The sequence below is a fragment of the Rhinoraja longicauda genome, chromosome 3 (assembly GCF_053455715.1).
Source record: "Rhinoraja longicauda isolate Sanriku21f chromosome 3, sRhiLon1.1, whole genome shotgun sequence".
NCBI lineage: Eukaryota > Metazoa > Chordata > Chondrichthyes > Rajiformes > Arhynchobatidae > Rhinoraja > Rhinoraja longicauda.
In genome coordinates this window covers 41,230,621-41,248,744 of record NC_135955.1, presented here as the reverse complement: position 1 = coordinate 41,248,744, position 18,124 = coordinate 41,230,621, and the positions used below count along the sequence as shown (strand labels likewise).

The following is an 18,124-nucleotide window of genomic DNA, read 5'->3' as shown; positions in this document are numbered from 1 at the left end:
TTAGCACTATATTGCACTGACCCTCTCAATTATATGTTAAATTCAAAACTGAACTATGGTAATAATGTACATTATTCATGTCTAAAGCCAGCACCTCTGTATGTGTAGTTATGTATGCATGTATATATATATATATATATATATATATATATATATATATGTATTTCAACGGAGTGGTCCATCTTGTTACTCTAGTATCTTTGAGCCGGACCGTCCCGTCACCGGGGCAACGTGCCGCCCAGGCCCCAGTCACACCTCAGCTCCGTTTACAGCTGTCAATTCTGGGAAAGTGAAATAATTCATGTTTACAGCTCTTTGACAGCACTTATTGTAATGTATTCATACATATTCATGTACTATGTTAATGAGTTGGTGTTCAATATAAGCAGGGGATGCTGAGTAATAAAAACTGGTGTGATACAGGCAACTAACGTGTGAGTCTAGTTCATCATTCTGCTGTCCAGAATATAACAAAATTGGCGACGAAGATGGGATTGTATACGATTTGAGACTGTTTCAATTTTCCTCAAGCTAGTATAGCCTTGGTACAGCTAAGTTTTAGGTGAATTGCTACACCAGAACAGATAGGAAATTGCGTTTTTGAGCAGACTTTCCTCGTTCTTTTTTTTAAAAAGAGAGGGACAAGATGGCAGTGTCCACAGACTACATCGGAAACCTTTGCACTTTCGACAAAAGTAGAGAGCCATTCAGCTCCTATATGGAAAGAGCGAACATGTTCTTCACGGCAAACAACATAATGAAGATTAGCGGTGAAGGAGAGGTAGTGACTGCAACAAATAAGGCCGTTCACGAATGCATGAAAGCGATTCTGCTCACAGAGATCGGTCCTGAAGTGTTCGGCACACTTGTGAATCTCCTTGCGCCCATAAATGCAAAAGACATGCCATTCAATGACATTATAAAGAATTTGGGGGAGCACTTCAACCAAAAGTCTCTGGAAAATGCAGAAAGCTCTAAATTTGGCACTAGAAACCAGAAGCAGAATGAGACAACAGTGAGTACATTGTTGCCTTGAAAAACTTAATGTTGCACTGTAACTTTGGAACCTTTCTCGATCGCGTGCGGCATGACAGATTTATTTGTGGTCTAGTGGATAAACGAATTCAGTCCAAACTCATGAACACTCCAGATCTTACATTCGAGAAAACATGCAAGATTGCTACCATAATGGAGATGACATCAAAGAATGTTCGCGAGTTTCGTCTACCATATACTGCAGTGGCCATTTACAGTCACAAAGCAGGGCCTCTGGCCAAACCAAAAGGCGCTAAACCAAAACCAAAGTATGGCGGGGAGCCGAGTTCAGCCAGTTGTTATCATTGCAACGGTAATCACTCATCCCAATTTTGTTAATTCAAAACAGCCAAGTGCTATAACTGCCAGAAGAAAGGCCATATCGCCTCAGCATGTCGGGCCAAGCTTAAAGTGGGAAACACGTGACAACACCAGAAAGGAGTTCACAACGGAGATGAACCCAGATGGAAATGAACTTGGGTTATACACCATTTGTGCAACCGACGTCGATAAGCTTACAACCAGCCAAGGCAAGGACTTTCGAACTAAACTATTGATTAATGAACAGGTAATCGATATGTGTATTGACACGGCAGCAGATGGTTCAGTCATGAGCAAAGACCTGTACGAAACAAAGTTCCCACAGACACCATTGTCTGAGAGTAAGGTTAAGCTGAGAACCTACTCGGGCGAAGTTTTGGAGACATGCGGACAAATGAACTGTAAAGTTCAGTATAATGGTCAGTCAGTAACACTGGCCATCATAATAGCCAGCAACAGAAATAAACCAACCCTCCCTGGAAAGGATTGGCTGAGGAAAATAAAGTTAGACTGGAAGAACAATTTCAGCGTCAATTCTTCCAATTCACGTCTTGAAAATGTCATAAGCAAACATGCAGAAATATTTGCCGACAGTTACACGGGAATAACGGGGTACTCTGCACACATTAGACTTAAGCAGGATGTGAAACCTGTGTATTGTCGACCAAGACCTGTACCATATGCTCTAAAGCAACAAGTGGAGGAAGAACTCAACAGGTTGGAGTGGAATGGAGTACTCGTGAAGACAGACCAGAGCAACTGGACAACGCCAATTGTGGCCGTACCCAAGGTCGACAAAACTGTTCGACTATGTGGTGACTCCAAAGTCACAATCAACCAAGCCGTTGACGATGAACAAGCCGTTGCCAACCTCGCAAGATCTGTACACAGAACTTAGCGGAGCAAGAGTCTTCACTACACTGGATTTGTCTCATGCTTACGCCCAACTCAACGTCGACAAGGAAATTCAACGGTACTTGACTATCACCACAAAGAAGGGCTTGTATTCATATACAAAGCTGCCCAATGGCGTGAAATCCTCCCCAAAAATCTTCCAGTCTGTCATGGACAAAATGTTGCAAGGCATTCTGCACTGTGTGTGTAACTAGGTTGACCTACTGATATTAGATAAAGAGATACAGAGATATTCACAGAGGGCATGGAAGAACATCTGGAAATCCTCATGCAAATTCTCACACGACTGAACTGCCACGTCAAACTGCAATAAAGTAAATGTGCATTTGCGCAGTCAGAGGTGGTCTACCTTGGACAACGTAGATGCCAACGGACTGCGCCCTGTGAAGGCGAAAGTTGAAGCAATAGTAAATGCTCCAAAGCCCAACAATGTGTCAGAGCTACGATCATTCCTTGGGATGGTGCAGTTCTGTGCACGATTCCTTCCAGATTTAGCAACCGTGCTAAAGCCATTGCATCATCCGTTACAAAAAGATGGGAATTGGATGTGGGGAAAGGAACAGCAACGTGCATATGACATCTGCAAGAAAAACCTGACAAGTGACAAACTCCTTGTTCACTATGACACGACAAGCGAGATGAAACTTGCTTGTGATGCTTCAAGTTATGGTGTAGGTGCAGTGATCTGCCATGTAATGGATGACAGAAAGGAAAAGCCTATTGCTTTTGCCTCTCGCACTCTATCACCGAGTCTGCGCAATTATGCACAGATAGAAAAGGAAGCATCGTGTTCTGAATCAAGAAATTCCACCAGTTTCTTCTCGGCAGACCATTCACCCTAGTGACTGATCACAAGCCACTACTAGCGACACTAGGTATACCCTCCATGGCGGCATCAAGGATGCAGCGCTGGGCAATTCTACTGTCCCAGTATGACTACATGGTTGAGTACAGCTCCAAATGCAACGCAGTCGCAAATGCGTTGTCCCGGTTGCCCCATGAGAACTCTGACGTGGGAAGTGAGAAATCAATCTACACACTGCAAGTTGTAGATGAAAACTTTCCAGTGACTGCAACAGAAATTGCAGCAGAAACAGATAAACACACTGTACTGAAGAGTGTCTATGAACAGACATTGAATGGTTGGACTGAAATCGATAGTGGATCAAACTCAGAATTGAAACCTTTCCATAATCGACGCCATGAATTATCATGTGAGCAGGGATGCATTAAGTGGGTTTACAGAGTGGTTGTACCAGAGTCTTTGAGAAACAAGATTATGGTATTGACAGTGACATTGGGTCACTGGTGAGCAAATGTAGCGTGTGTCAACATTGCTGGAGTAAACCACCAAAAACACCACTGCAACCCTGGTCATGGCCAAGTAGACCTTTTCAGAGAGTTCATGCAGATTTTTGTGGAAAGGGTAATGATCACTTTCTGGCACTAGTAGATAGTCATTCCAAATGGATTGAGGTTAAGCATATGGGATCAAGCACTGCTGCTGAGTGTACCATAGATGAGTTGAGATCAATTTTTGCATGCCATGGTTTACCAGAAGAACTTGTTTCTGATAACGAGCCTCAGTTTCGTTCATAACGGTTCAAAGAGTTCATGCAGCGGAATGGTGTAAAACACACTTGTTGCCCCATACCATCCAGCCTCCAATGGGGCGGCGGAAAGGTCTGTTAGAGTTGTCAAAGAGGCTCTCAAGAAACATGTTTTGCAGGGTAGTTCAAAGTTCAGCATGAAACATCGTTTGGCTAGTTTCTTGCTGAAGTACAGAACCACACCACACACAACGGGTTACCCACCTGCAGAACCGTTGATGAAGGCTAAGAATACGCCTAAGTCTAGTTCAATCCAATTCGGCTTCGGAGTTGAGCAAAAACAGTTAAGTCAAAAACGCCACTTTGACTCTCACAAAAAGGAAAGGAACTTCAAGCCAGATGAGCAAGTTCGTGTTCTCAGTCCTCCCAACAAGTCCAGTCGAGACAATTGGGATGTTAGGAAAATAATAGAAGTGTGTGGAACAAAAAGATACTTAGTGGAAGTTGGAGATGAACCAAAAACTGAGCATGAATTCCTAATCCCGGAGTATTTATCTGAAAGTGAGTAAGAAAAGACTACTATGGTTGAAACACAAAATTCAATTAGTACAGACAAAGCAACAGATTTCTCTGGTCAAAGTCAGTGTACTAAAACAGAGCCAAACAAGCCTACAGTTGAATCAACACCTAAACCTGTTACACCTGTTACTGTTAGACGATCAGGCAGGAACCGTAAACAAGTAGTTAAGTTAGATTTGTAAGTTAGATAACTCACTGCACAAGTAAAACGAAAATGTGTAGATATGCAAAATAAATGTATTATGTTTATCATTTGAAATTTCATAAATACGGGATAAACAATACCGGTTTAAATCAAGTATCACAACAACAAAATTGTAACCGAATACTTAGATTTAATACTTTAAAAAAAGGAGAGCAGTGTAATATATTCATACATATTCATGTAGTATGTTAATGAGTTGGTGTTCAATATAAGCAGGGAATGCTGGTTAACAAAAACTGGCGCGATACAGGCAACTAACATGTGAGTCGGGTTCTTCATTATGCCATCCGGAATATAACACTCATGAGGCTACAGGAATGGTAAGATCACAGGGAGTTTTGAGGAACCAAGGGATCTTGGTTTGCACGACTAAAGATTCCCGAATGTGTCCAAAAGAACTGCAGATGCTGGTTCAAATTGAAGGTAGACACAAAAAGCTGGAGTAACTCAACGGGACAGGCAGCATCTCTGGAGAGAAGGAATGGGTGACGTTTCGGGTCAAATTAAGAGTCAGTGGAGAGGGAAACGAGAGATATAGATGGTACATAGAACAAATGAATGCAAGATATATGCAAAAAGCAACGGTAATGAAGGAAAGTTGGAGCCCAAATGGTTCATTGTTGCCTGTGGGAAAGGTAATAACAAGTTGATACAAACAGTGAAACTCAGCAGGACGACAGTGTCACTAATACGACGACGAGGCTAGGGAAGGATGGAGGGAGAGGTAATGCAAGGGGTTACTTGAAATTAGAGAGATCAATCTTCATATCACTGGGTTGTAAGATGCACAAGAGTAATATGAGGTGCTGTTCCTCCAATTTGCGTGGGGCCTCACTCTGACAATGGAGGAGGCCCAGAACAGAAAGATCAGTATGGGAGGGCGAGTTAAAGTGTTTAGCAACTGGGAGATCGCGTAGGCCAAGGTAGACTGAATGAAGGTGTTCCTAAAGGTGGCAGTGCCGGAGTTGACGTAGGTAAGAAGGGATGCTGACCTTCATTAGAAAGGGTATTGGTACAGGAGCAGGGAAGTTATGCTCCAACTTTATAAAACGTTGGTCAGACCTCAGCTGGAGTTCAGTGTGCAGTTTTAGTCACCATTTTGTAGGAAGAACATGATAGCATTGGAAAAGGTGCAGAGGAAATGCACCAGCACCAGTCGAGAGTATTTTGTTGTTATATGTCCCGAAATGGAGCAGTGACATTTTTACTTGCAGCAACACAACAAATATGTAAACATCATGCTCTGGGAACACCAGAATAAATAACAAAAAAGTTCAGTATATAAACATAGCACAAAAAGTAAGGAAATTTGTGTTTGGTAGATTATTTCTTTGTTGTAACAATGCTTCTTGGCAATAAATCTTATACCGTTGGAAAGCCTGTTTATTTCCCTTTTAAATGGTGCCACATTTGTAAGGAACATGCATTTGTGGGATGAGCAGCAGAGCTGAGTATATGGGTTGCGCCCATGAAAAATTTGCTTTCTGTATGATTGCATCATGTGCTGGGTATAGGCCAAATCTTCAGAGATATGGATGCTCAGGATCTTGAACTCCACCACTGCCCTGTCGATGAAGACTGGTTTGTGGACCAGGGATGAGTGTTGTAGTTACGAGGGGAAACTGGAGGGGCAAGGTTTTGCTCTGACTCAGGTGGAGTAAGTTATGAGGGGACAATTGAATTATATAAAATGATGATGGATAAAGATGGGGCATTCTGCTGGTGTAATGGTAGTTTCTATACCTTCTCAAAGTCCAACTTCGATAGCCATTACTGCTCAGGGATGTGGTGGAGATATAGCTAACGCACACACCGTACTCTAAGATAGCAAAAACGAACCTTCCAAACACTATCTTGATTAATTGGTCTTTATTAAAGTCGTACAAATCAAAAGAATAATTCAGACTTATCGTTCTTATCAATTGTTTCCTCTTCAAACAACAGTCATGACCGTGCGGTTGTTACGTGTAGTTGTTACAGTGTGGTTATTACCGTGTGGTTGTTACCTTGTGGTAAAAAACTGTTTTCTCTCCATCCTCGGAGACTAAACTGACCACCAATCTCGGTGGCTACGCTAGCCTCCTCAGATGTAGACACGCCCCTCTACATTTTTTTGGATTTAGATTTAGAGATACAGCGCAGAAACAGGCCCTTCGGCCCACCGGGTCCGCGCCGCCCAGCGATCCCCGCACATTAACACTATCCTACACCCACTAGGGACAATTTTTACATTTGCCCAGCCAATTAACCTACAAACCTGTACGTCTTTGGAGTGTGGGAGGAAACCGAAAATCTCGGAGAAAACCCACGCAGGTCACGGGGAGAACGTACAAGCTCCGTACAGTACAGCACCCGTAGGCAGGATCGAACCCGAGTCTCCGGGGCTGCATTCGCTGTAAGGCAGCAACTCTACCGCTGCGCCACATATCAAATCCCACCTTCCAAAGTACAAACAGATAGAAACTAGAAATATTAAACATGGCCATAATATAATAACAGTGACTCATTTAAGTGTAAATGGCTCCTACAGCTGGAATCTTTCCACCTTATTAGAGGTGAATAAAACAAGAGGACATAGGGTAAAAGGGTAAGAGATTTATAAGCAATTTGAGTACCTGGAATACACCATTTGAGAGTGTGGTGGAAGCAAAATCACTGACAGCATTTAGGAGGCTGTGTGACTCTAATGTCACAATTGGATAACTAACACAGATAGGGAAAACAAGTTACCTGAAATTGAAACATTTAGTTCTGAACTCAAAGGGTTGAATTATAGCCAGATGGAAGATGAGATGCTATTCCTCAAGCTTGCTTTGGGCCTCAGTATGGCAGTGCAAAAGGCCACACACTTATGATCAGAGTGGGAACAGGACTGAGATTTAAAGTGGCAAGCATCTAGAGCTCTTTGTTGCCCCTGCAGATTGAGGCAAGTGCTTTACTGAGCAATCATCAAATCTGTGTCTGGTTTCTCCAATGTAGATTGAAGATTTAAAAAGATCCTGATCAGTCAGCCTGCAAAAAAGAAAGAAAATGGCTCCAGTAGAGGATGTGGGGGAAGGGGATGCATTAAATGTGTGGTGGAACATGAAATAATCTGAATTTCACAATGGCCAATGCAATTCCAGTGATGTTGTGAATTGCGAGAATTTTTCATTCTTTTGCGAGATCCCTACACATTTAAAATGAGCAAAGTTGACTTGTATTTAGGAGATAATTTAAAGCAATTGAGCAATCTGAATTGCTGTCTTCCTTCTTAGAAACATTTCTTTACAAAAAAATAAATCATATTTTACTCTTGACTTTTGTTATTCCAATTGATTTTCTGGTTATTATGGGTAGAATTTGTATGTGTTTCATAAGTTGCTCAAGGAGAATAAGGTAAAGATTAAACAACTAAAGATTTTCATATTGTTATGTCTCGGATAATTGCTTCCATGCATTATGCTCGGGAAAATGGAAGATGTTTGAAATAAAAGGCTGACAAGCTTTGTTTTGTCTAATGGATTTGAACGTACACGTGTAGCACTTTGATAACATGGGACTCTATACCCCTTACACCAAGTAAGGAACAGTACTCATGGGACCTGTCAGAATTCTAATTTGGTAACTAATTTGATTACAACAACCAATTGGCTTAAATCTGAAGTTCAGGTTAAAATAGCGAAACCACTGAATTATCTTAATGTAATCTACTACATTTGTTTATGAAACATTAGACTTCTGCAAAGTTATAAATTTCAAAATATCTCATGTGATTTATATTGAGAGCAGTAAAGAAGAAGTCTGCAATCTTTCATGACAAACCTTTATTGCTAATTACAGTAGTTAAGAATACGAATGGTAGAGGAAAGCACCAGACTTTGGTGGAATGTTTTAAAATAATCAAGTATCAAATTACTATTGGAGACATGATAGATATGAAATAATCCAGGAAGCATCGAATCTATGAACTTTAAGGTTGAGTAGGTGATATTTTTGATGTCATAATGAACACAATTTTCAGTTGCTGTAGATATTACAATGTGGTTTGATTATCAGCACAATTTGAGGGTACAAAATACTCCTACCAAGTGAAGCAACGATGCACTTGTAATTATTTGAATTTAGTGTGCTGTGTTCAGTCCTCGCAGTGTGGCATCCAAGGCTACTTCACGCAACACCTCTGTTCATTCTGCAAGGGTAACCCTGATCTTTCACTTAACTGTCACAATAATTCTCCATCCTGGATGCACTAACCTTTGAAGAAGGGACCCAAACCAAAACATAGTCTGTCCAATCCCTCCACAGATGCTGCCCATCCTGCTGAGTTCCTCCTGCACCTTGTGTTTTGTGCAAGATTCCAGCATCTGCAATTCATGAGTCTCCATTCTAACCTCTTTATCCCAGTCCTTTTTACACTCATCTGTTGAAGCTCAACATTACCTCAAGGCTCAGCACTGCACCTGTCAGAGGTCCCGTAATAGCATTGCCTTCAACCAGTGATGCATGACTGCCTGTCATCCATTGGACTACTTGGAAAAACCAATGGGACAGCAGTCCGAGTAATTTGTCCTCTTAGCCTTTGCTTGGTGCGAGCAATAGCAGTCCTATTAACATGCATAGGTTAAGTTGCTCCAGGGCAAAAATAAGTAAAGTTACTCCGAAAAAAATGTCTATAGCTTCGGGAAGTTTGAAATAAAATAGGTAACACTGGCAGCATTCAGCAATTTTAGCAGGACAATTGGGGAGAGCAAGATTGGCCTTTCTATGCTAAGCACCCTTCATCAGATCTGGAAAAATGAGACAACACAATAATTTTAAGTTGCAAAGGATAGGGTGGATGGTGTGTCGGAATGGTTACAGGGCTAAGTTGTCAAGGGTACAGTGACTTTCAAATCCAGCAGTCATATACAGAATGGGAAAAAACAGAAATTGGTTTACTGGTTCCAAGATTTTAATTTGATTTGTTGTTTTCAAAAATTCTCAAGTCAAGTCAAGTCAAGTCAATTTTATTTGTATAGCACATTTAAAAACAACCCACGTTGACCAAAGTGCTGCACATCTGATTAGGAAAAAAAAAAAAAGAAACAACATACAGTGGCAGGCAGCCAAACACAACGGCACGCAACATTGGCACAATTGTATTACAAACATTCAATAACCAGTGACAGAGCTGACAGCTGGTGAGTCTAGGATGGGCGTCACCAGCCATTCTGTGAGTTTGACCAGCCCGAACGGAGATGCCTCCTACACTGCCCACACCAAGCCGATGGGCAGGGAGCCAACAGCAAACAGGCACTGCACCAAGCACAGCACTGGAAGGAGCAGCATGGCCCCAAACCAGGCGGCCAATGATCTAAGGACACCAGAAGATCAGCCTCAGTCTCAGCAAATGTAAATAACAAAAAACATTTGTCTCCAGATTCTCCAGAAATCAATCGTTCAGAATAATGGCCACCTGCCATGATGTAAACCTGTGGTGAGAATTAAATACACACTAATGGGTTAGAGGAGACTCAAGAGACTACAGATGCTGACATTTTGAACAAAAAACAAAATGCTGGAGGAAGTCAGTGGATTAGGCTGCATCTATAGAGGGAAATGGACAGGCAACATTTTGGCTCATGAAGACCATCATTCTCTAAAACGATCCCGACTCAAGATCATAATTGTACCTGGTTCTCTGATGCTGAGACAGCAGTTCTACAAACTGTGCCACACATCTAATCTAATATAATTTACACGGTTTGTATTTTGAATCTGAGACACGATTCATTGCAAACCTGGTATTTAACTTTTAGACAGCTGCAAACCGTGCATTTTCAAATAAATCCATTTATTTTCAGCATGAAATTAGCATTCTGACTGCTCTTCTCTAACTTTGGCATAAATAGGGAATGCTGCCATTTTTACACATTATTTCTGCTCTCTGCAGACTTCCTGGTGTGAGCAAATCATAATGCTGAGAAAATGTTTAAATTATAGCATTGTAAAATTATTGGAAAGTTTGTGCAGCCAGTGGCTGCATAACAATGCATCAGTCACTTATCTCCATCTTCATTTCAAAGCTAACAAGCATTCCAAAGTTCCTTAACATGCTACGTGACTCTTTACAAATGATTAATGTACAGAATACAGAGAATACAGAGCCTTTATTTGTCATTCGGTACCCGCGGCTGAGCCGCACCAACGATGTAAAGTCCCGCGGCCGAGCCGCGCCGGGCGATGTTAGGTCCCGCGGCCGACCGCACCGGGCGATGGAAGGCCCCGCGGCCGAGCCACACCGGGCGATGTTAGGTCCCGCGGCCGACCGCACCGGGCGATGGAAGGCCCCGCGGCCGAGCCACACCGGGCGATGTTAGGTCCCGCGGCCGAGCCGCGCCGGGCGATGGAAGGCCCCGCGGCCGAGCTGCACCGGGCACTGTTAAGTCCAGCGGCCGAGCTGCACCGGGCGATGGAAGGCCCCACGGGCGATGGAAGGCCCCGCGTTTTTTTTTCCCCAGCGCAAACGGAGATACGACTCGGAAAGGGTCGTATCTCTGTTGAGGAAGAGATTTTTAAAGGTTTCCCCCACCCCTCCACCACCCCCCACATATACACAGCTAAAGATAGGCTATTTCATACATCTAACACTAACAAATAGACAAGAAAAGAAGAAAGACAAACAGACTGCCGGCGAGCCGCAGCTGCAGGGCAGGGCCGCCACTGTTTGTGAACCAGGAAATGCATTTTCAAATTGTGAATTAGTCAGAATCTGGATTCCCATTATCAGAACATTTTATAGTGTTCTCAATAATATCATCGATTTGCAAAAGTCAAAGAGATTTTTTTTCATTTATGGGCCCTTGTTCAAACAAACAAGCAACAATAGGATTTATTTTCCCAGGAAGTTTAATAAATGCCACTTCTGAATAAGCACCTGTACCAATGACCCAAGGATGAGTCCAGCTTGGACAATTACCAGAATAGGTAGCAAGGGAAATTCCTAAATCCTTCTCTGACTTGGAGTTTGTGGTGTGTAAGAATAGTATAATGTCAAACTCTGAGGAGTTATTTCCCTTTCGATAGTGACTTATGCAAGGATTTTGTTTATGGACTTTAGCTCTGCATTTAACATCATTGTGCCAGAGCTACTACACTCCAAACTCTCCCAGTTGACTGTGCCTGAACCCTTCTGTCAGTGGATCATCAACTTACTGACAGACAGGAAGCAGCATGTGAGGCTGGGAAACACATCTCGGACCCGCAGACCCTCAGCATAGGAGCACCACAAGACTGAACATTCTCCCTTCTCCTTTACGCTCTCTATACCAACGACTGCACCTCCACAGATTTCTCGGTCAAGCTTCTCAAGATTGCGGATGACACAACCCTGATTGGACTGATCCAGGATGGGGATGAATCTGCCTACAGACAGGAAGTGACACAGCTGGCATCCTGGTGGCTTTGTAACAACCTGGAGCTCAATGCTCTTAAGACAGTGGAACTGATTGTAGACTTTGGGAGAGCTCCCTCTCCCCTCCCCCCACTCACCATCAACAACACCACGGTCACATCTGTGTAGTTATTTAAGTTTCTTGGAACCATCATCTCCAAAGACCTTAAATGGGGGGCCATCATCGACTCCACAGTCAAAAAGGCCCAACAGAGGATGTACTTCCTGCAGCAGCTGAGGTAACACAATCTGCCACAGGCAATGATGGTCCAATTTTATACTGCCATCGTAGAGTCATGGTCTGGTTTGGCTCAGCCACCAAGCACGACATCCGGATGCTGCAACGAATCGTCCGATCAGCTGAGAAGGTTGTTGGCTGCTCCCTTCCCCCCATTGACGAACTATGCACTGCAAGGGCCAAGAATAGAGCGGGCAAGATTATCTCTGACCCCTCTCACCCTGGCCACAAACTCTTTGAAGCACTTCTCTCTGGAAGGCGACTCCGGACTGTCAAAGCAGCCACAGCCAGACATAAAAACATTTTTTTTCCCGCGAGTAGTGGCTCCACTCAATAACCAAAAGTCTGTAGTTTCTTTTTGCTCTGGTTTATTTCACTCACATGTTTAAACTGTAATGTTGTATTCTTAATGTTTTAATGTTTTATGCTTTATTCGTAATTGTTTACTGTATGTTCGTGTTGTTACTTGCGAGCGGAGCACCAAGGCACATTCCTCGTATGTGTACATATTTGGCCAATAAACTTATTCATAAATAAAATTATAATTCAAGGACCAGGGCTTTGGGGTACTTTGCCTCAAGGCTATTTATATCGGAGTAGAGTTCATTTAGAACAAGCTTGACATCCGCATGCAGGGGGATGTAGACTCCTGTCAGGATAGCCGAGGTGAATTCCCTCGGCAGGTAGTAGGGACAGCACTTCACAGTCAGTGCTGCTCCACCAGTCCATCATCTTCATTCATCTTGATTTATAGTCTCCACCTCAAGCTGGTGCATTCCTGTCTCATCAAGTTGGTAGTCTTGGGTCAGATCCCTCACAGTCTCAACATCAGGCAGCAGCATCCCTAGACTATCACAATGGTGAGACTTTTTCACATATGCTGTGTTTCTGTCATATGTGACTTCTTCTGGCAACTAGAATGGCACCTTATTTCCTGTCTGGGAACCACTGTGTATGGTTGTAGAAGGAAGGATGTGTCCATTTTGCTTGGACTTTATCTTCTCACCGCACTTCATCTCTGGTGTGACATCGGATGGTCTGGCACCCAGTCTCCTGTCTGCATAGAGCATTGAGCCCCTTTCTTTTCTGCATCATGGTCTCTCATTTCTTGGTCATTCACCATGTCACTGAGCAATGGCATCTTGGTCCTGACTTTACTTCCAAACAGCAATTCTGCCAGTCTCTTCCCTGTTCTGCTGTGTGGTGTAGCTCTAGATGATGCTACATGTGCCAAGAGGATCTCCTTCCAATCTTTGCCTTCTGCTTTGGCAATTCTTATCCTCTTTTCTAGAGATTAGTTCCACTTCTCCATTAGCTCGAGTCCATTTTGGTGTGAAGGTACACACCTGAGATCTGCATGTGGTCGACAAACTTATGAGAAATGAACTGAGGCCCATTGTCTGAATGTAATGTAACTGGAACACCGTGTCTTGTGAAGATTTCCATCAGAACTGTCTTTTCTGCTGTTGTACACCTCATTACCACATACTCATAATATCCACTGTAGTAGTCAAGGACAACCAGTATTGACTCACCTGATTGGAATGAGCCGAGAAAACCTATGACAACGTCTTCCAATGGCTCTCCCGGTAACAATGTGCTTCATATTGGCTCAGGTGGGTTGGGTCTGCTTACCATCTGACATCCATGGCATGACCTCATATTTCGTTCCACATCTTTTTCCAACCCTGTCCACCATACTTTTGTACAGAGATTTAGTTTAGTTTCAGCAACTAAATGTCGTTCAAGCACCAGTGTGATCATCCATGATCTCAGCTTTTTGGCACCACGAGTCTGCTTCCTCTCAGCACACATCTTCCAGTTTTGCATAGTTCATCTCCGATCTTGGTCAGTTGCATATGTCTAATGTAGACACTTCTCCCAGTTGCTTCTTTGGTTTCGCTCTTTAACATCCTGCAGTTCAGTATCCTTGTCCGACTCCTCTATTTCCCTTGTCCTCGTTGCTCTTGGTGTGGAGTGTACTGCAACAAATTGTACAAAACAATCTGTCTCCCATGTAGACCCTGGCAGCTAGTCTACTTTACACAATCTGGATGCTGGTTAATCAGGTATGTTATTCTTTCCAGTCATGTGGATCACTCTGTACTTGTACTATTGGAGTCTAAACAGCCATCTTTCAATCTGAGCAGAGATTGGATTGCGGAGAGTAGGTCATCACCAGAGGTTTGTGGGCCATCAACAACCCAAACTTAATGCCAAACAGATATTCATGAAAGTATTTACATGACCACACCAAATACAAGGCCTCCTTTTCTGTCTTCTATCTTCTTTCTACCTCCGTCAATGAACTGCTTACATATGCAATGACTCTCGATTGTCCAGCATGCTTCTGTACAATACCACTCCTAGTCCCACTGGGCTTGCATCTGCAATGACTTATGTTGGGGCCTTTGGATTATATTTTTCCAAAGAATGGGTACTCATCAAACTCTGTTTCAACATCTGAAACAAAGAATTACCCCTATTGTGTCCATGTCTCCTGCTAGAGCCAGGAGATGCCAGCTTGTTAGCATGGCTTCTGACATCCAATCTCATGGTCTGAAACTGTCAGAGGGACCCAAAACAGAAAAGACTCAAATGCAGGCTCACCGAGAAATACTGAAGAAAATCAAAAATCCAAAATCCAAACACGAACAGAACCAAAAGCTATAGACCTGGAACCAACAGAACTCAGAACTGCTATTGCGCCAACAGAATGCAGAACTGATTAGTCGGCCCCCAAATGGTGATGTGGGTTTTATACCAAGTGATGGATTAGGGGAGCAGATTAAATACAGGTGTAACTCCTAATTGCTCAGGGGAGGAATGTGGAAAGAGTCTCAAGTATCTGGAGGCGTGGCAAGTGTGACAGAAACTGGATTTCCACAGCTTCAAATGAAGCGGCAATTGTTGATGTGTCTGCTAATGTTAGCGTGTCACTTTTCGTCAACAATTTGCGTCTCAAGCCATTTGATTTGCAACTTTGTACAACCTGTTGCCTGGTTTGATTTTGCAACTCAGCTCCACAGTTGCAGCCCTTAGAAACGTGACACAATCTTGTGACAAACTGAGCAATGCTTTCCCCCTCTGTGTCATCTGGTGAAATACATGTTATTGAAATGTAGTACTTGTTTGCACCACATTATGCTTCTTCAAAGTAGCAACAGCCATAGCAAAATCTGCTTTGCCACCTGTCTCTGGAAGCCTCTTGAAAGTCTCCCAAACTGAAGCTCCAGCACTGTACATCAGCGAGACACTCTGTCATGTGAGCTGTACCGGCGCTGCATCATCGACAAACAGACCCAGGCTGCCCATATAGGCATCAAATTCCTCTGACCATTCCTCCCAACGTGCACTCACTGCACTCGCTTCCTCACTCAGGCTGAATGGATTCAAACCTGTAATCCCATCTGCTTCAACTCCACTAAATCCCATGTCTACCTCAAAAGGTAAACTGCACAAATCTTAATTCATCCTCGTCACTAATGTTAGATCTTTGCCATGATCCGATTATAATAAATGTACATTCAACACCACTGAATACAAACATGCTCTTTTACAGCCATTTTTGTTATCTCCTCCCAACACGTGTTACCTGACCTTTACTGTTACTCTTGTGACCTTTCTGACTGTGTAACATGTGATACATTTCAATACAACATCAGTTACCATGACAGATCCCAGCTCCACCAACCTTGCCCGAAAATCCCATCCGGTCCCTCAGGCTGAATGGCACAGTCAGGTATGTCAGGGCTGAGCCATGTCTCTGTGAAACAGAGCACACAACAGTCTCTCGCTTCTCTAAGGTAAATAAGTCTGGTTTTTCGTTCATCCAGCTAGTTTTCCATAGATTGCACATTAGCCAGAAGTATTCTGGGGAGGGAGGATTTTGAACCACATTGTTTCAACTTCACTTGTCACACAGCGTGCTTCCCTTGTTTCCTCACTAGGTGGCAGCATTTTAGCCCCCTGTCGGTTCCCTGGCCTTGAGTTGCTGCTGAATGGACCCGGAGGTGAGTGGCTGCGTTCGGTGGGGGCATCAGGCGCTTACAAGGGTCGGGCCTCTGGCCTGGAGATGTCGTTTGTCGGTCCAAAAGACGGTTGGGCCTCTGGCCTGGCTGGCTCCTGTTGGTCGATGTCGATGCTGGACGGTCCCGGAGGTCAGATCTTCGGCTTGGTCGGGCCCTGCTGCCAGGATCCACCGTCAGGAGGTCGGAACTGTTGTCCATGGGACTTTGAAGTCGGGCGGTGGAATCGTCCACTGCCTGCCGACTGGGACCTGCACCCAGTCAGGCCCGGAGGTCGATTTGTGGGGCGGGCTGCTCTGTTGGGACGTCGGTCAGGTCGTCCGGAGCCCCAGGAGGATGGTAGGCCACGGGTCATGGAATGCCTGAGGGGAGAATAAAGGCAGCATCTTTAATGTAAGAAATAATACCTGAGGGTTGGGGCCTGTTCACTGTCTGGCCCAGAGGTCTAGTCATGGGGTCAGCTGCTCCAGGGGTGTGATGGTAAAGTCTGTTGGGGGCTCTGGGATGTCAGGAGGCCAAAGGTCTCGATGGTCGTGGTAGGCCTCGCTGGTCAGGTCCTCACAATGCAAAATATGTACCAGTAGGTCTTTTGGTCCCGTGAGTTGGAAAATCGACAAATCTAAGAGAAGATTGAGAGAGTGAAGAAACGGGAGTGATGGGGGTGAGACTCATCCTTGAGTATGCTGGTGGCTTTGCCGAGGCAACATGAAGTGCAGATGGAGTCAATGGAAGGGAGGTTGGTTTACGTGATAGTCTGGGCTATGTCCACAACTTTGCAATTTCTTGTGCTCGTGGATGGAGTTGTGCGCATTCCATGCTATGATGCATTCCAATCTCCATATAAAGGTGACCACATCAGGAATACCAAATATAGTAGGTGAGGTTAGAGGACGTACACATGAACCTCTGTCTCACCTGGAAGGGAGTGGTCTCTGTAGAAAGTCGGCAGGAGTGGCGATGGGAAGATATAAGGTCAGAAATGATAGGAGTAGAATTAAGCCATTCGGCCCATCAAGTCTACGCCGTCACCTATACTGGGGTATAGCGAGAGTAAAGCATGGATATAGAGAGTAGAGAGAGAGTGAGACTGAACATGCAGCCCTGGGGGTGTCCAGTGCTGATGGTCAGTAAGGAGGAGGTATTGTCATTGGGTTGTGGAAGGTAATCCATGCAGTCAATGGGAGAAGGTGCAAACATTGCAGACACCACCAGAACTCAGAAACAATTGAACGGTTAATTACAAGAACACAAAAAGGAAAATCTACCAAAATTCAAAGCAGTTATTAAATGAGTGACCAGAAGCTCAGACAAGGTGGTGTACTTGAGGAGGAGTAGATGGTGAAGTAATTCAGAAATGTAATTGGAGCCTATTGTGTGAGCTCGGTGTGAATTGGCAGGTCCTGCGATGGAGAAGCATTTAATCAAATAGACAATAGACAATCGGTGCAGGAGTAGGCCATTCAGCCCTTCGAGCCAGCATCGCCATTCAATGTGATCATGGCTGATCATTCATAATCAGAACCCCGTTCCTGCCTTCTCCCCATATCCCCTGACTCCGCTATCTTTAAGAGCTCTATCTAGCTCTCTCTTGAAAGCATTCAGAGAATTGGCCTCCACTGCCTTCTGAGGCAGATAATTCCACAGATTTCCAACTCTCTGACTGAAAAGGTTTTTCCTCATCTCCGTTCTAAATGGCCTACCCCTTATTCTTAAACTGTGGCCCCTGGTTCTGGACTCCCCCAACATTGGGAACATGTTTCCTGCCTCTAACCAACCCACAGAAGACAGGGCAGGGCAGAGAGAGCAATGGCAGGGCAGAGGGAACAAGGGCAGGGCAGA

The 18,124-nt window shown here is 44.0% G+C and overlaps 1 protein-coding gene across 1 annotated transcript in view; it reads right to left on the bottom strand.

Moving 5' to 3' along the window:
* xpa (xeroderma pigmentosum, complementation group A) overlaps positions 1–16,243 on the bottom strand; it is a 50,637-nt gene extending 34,394 nt beyond the window's left edge. Inside the window, exon 1 of the mRNA XM_078396939.1 lies at positions 15,952–16,243. The gene's annotated coding sequence lies outside the window, so the exon portion shown is untranslated. The remainder of the gene's footprint in view (positions 1–15,951) is intronic.
* Between the last annotated feature and the right edge of the window lie 1,881 nt (positions 16,244–18,124).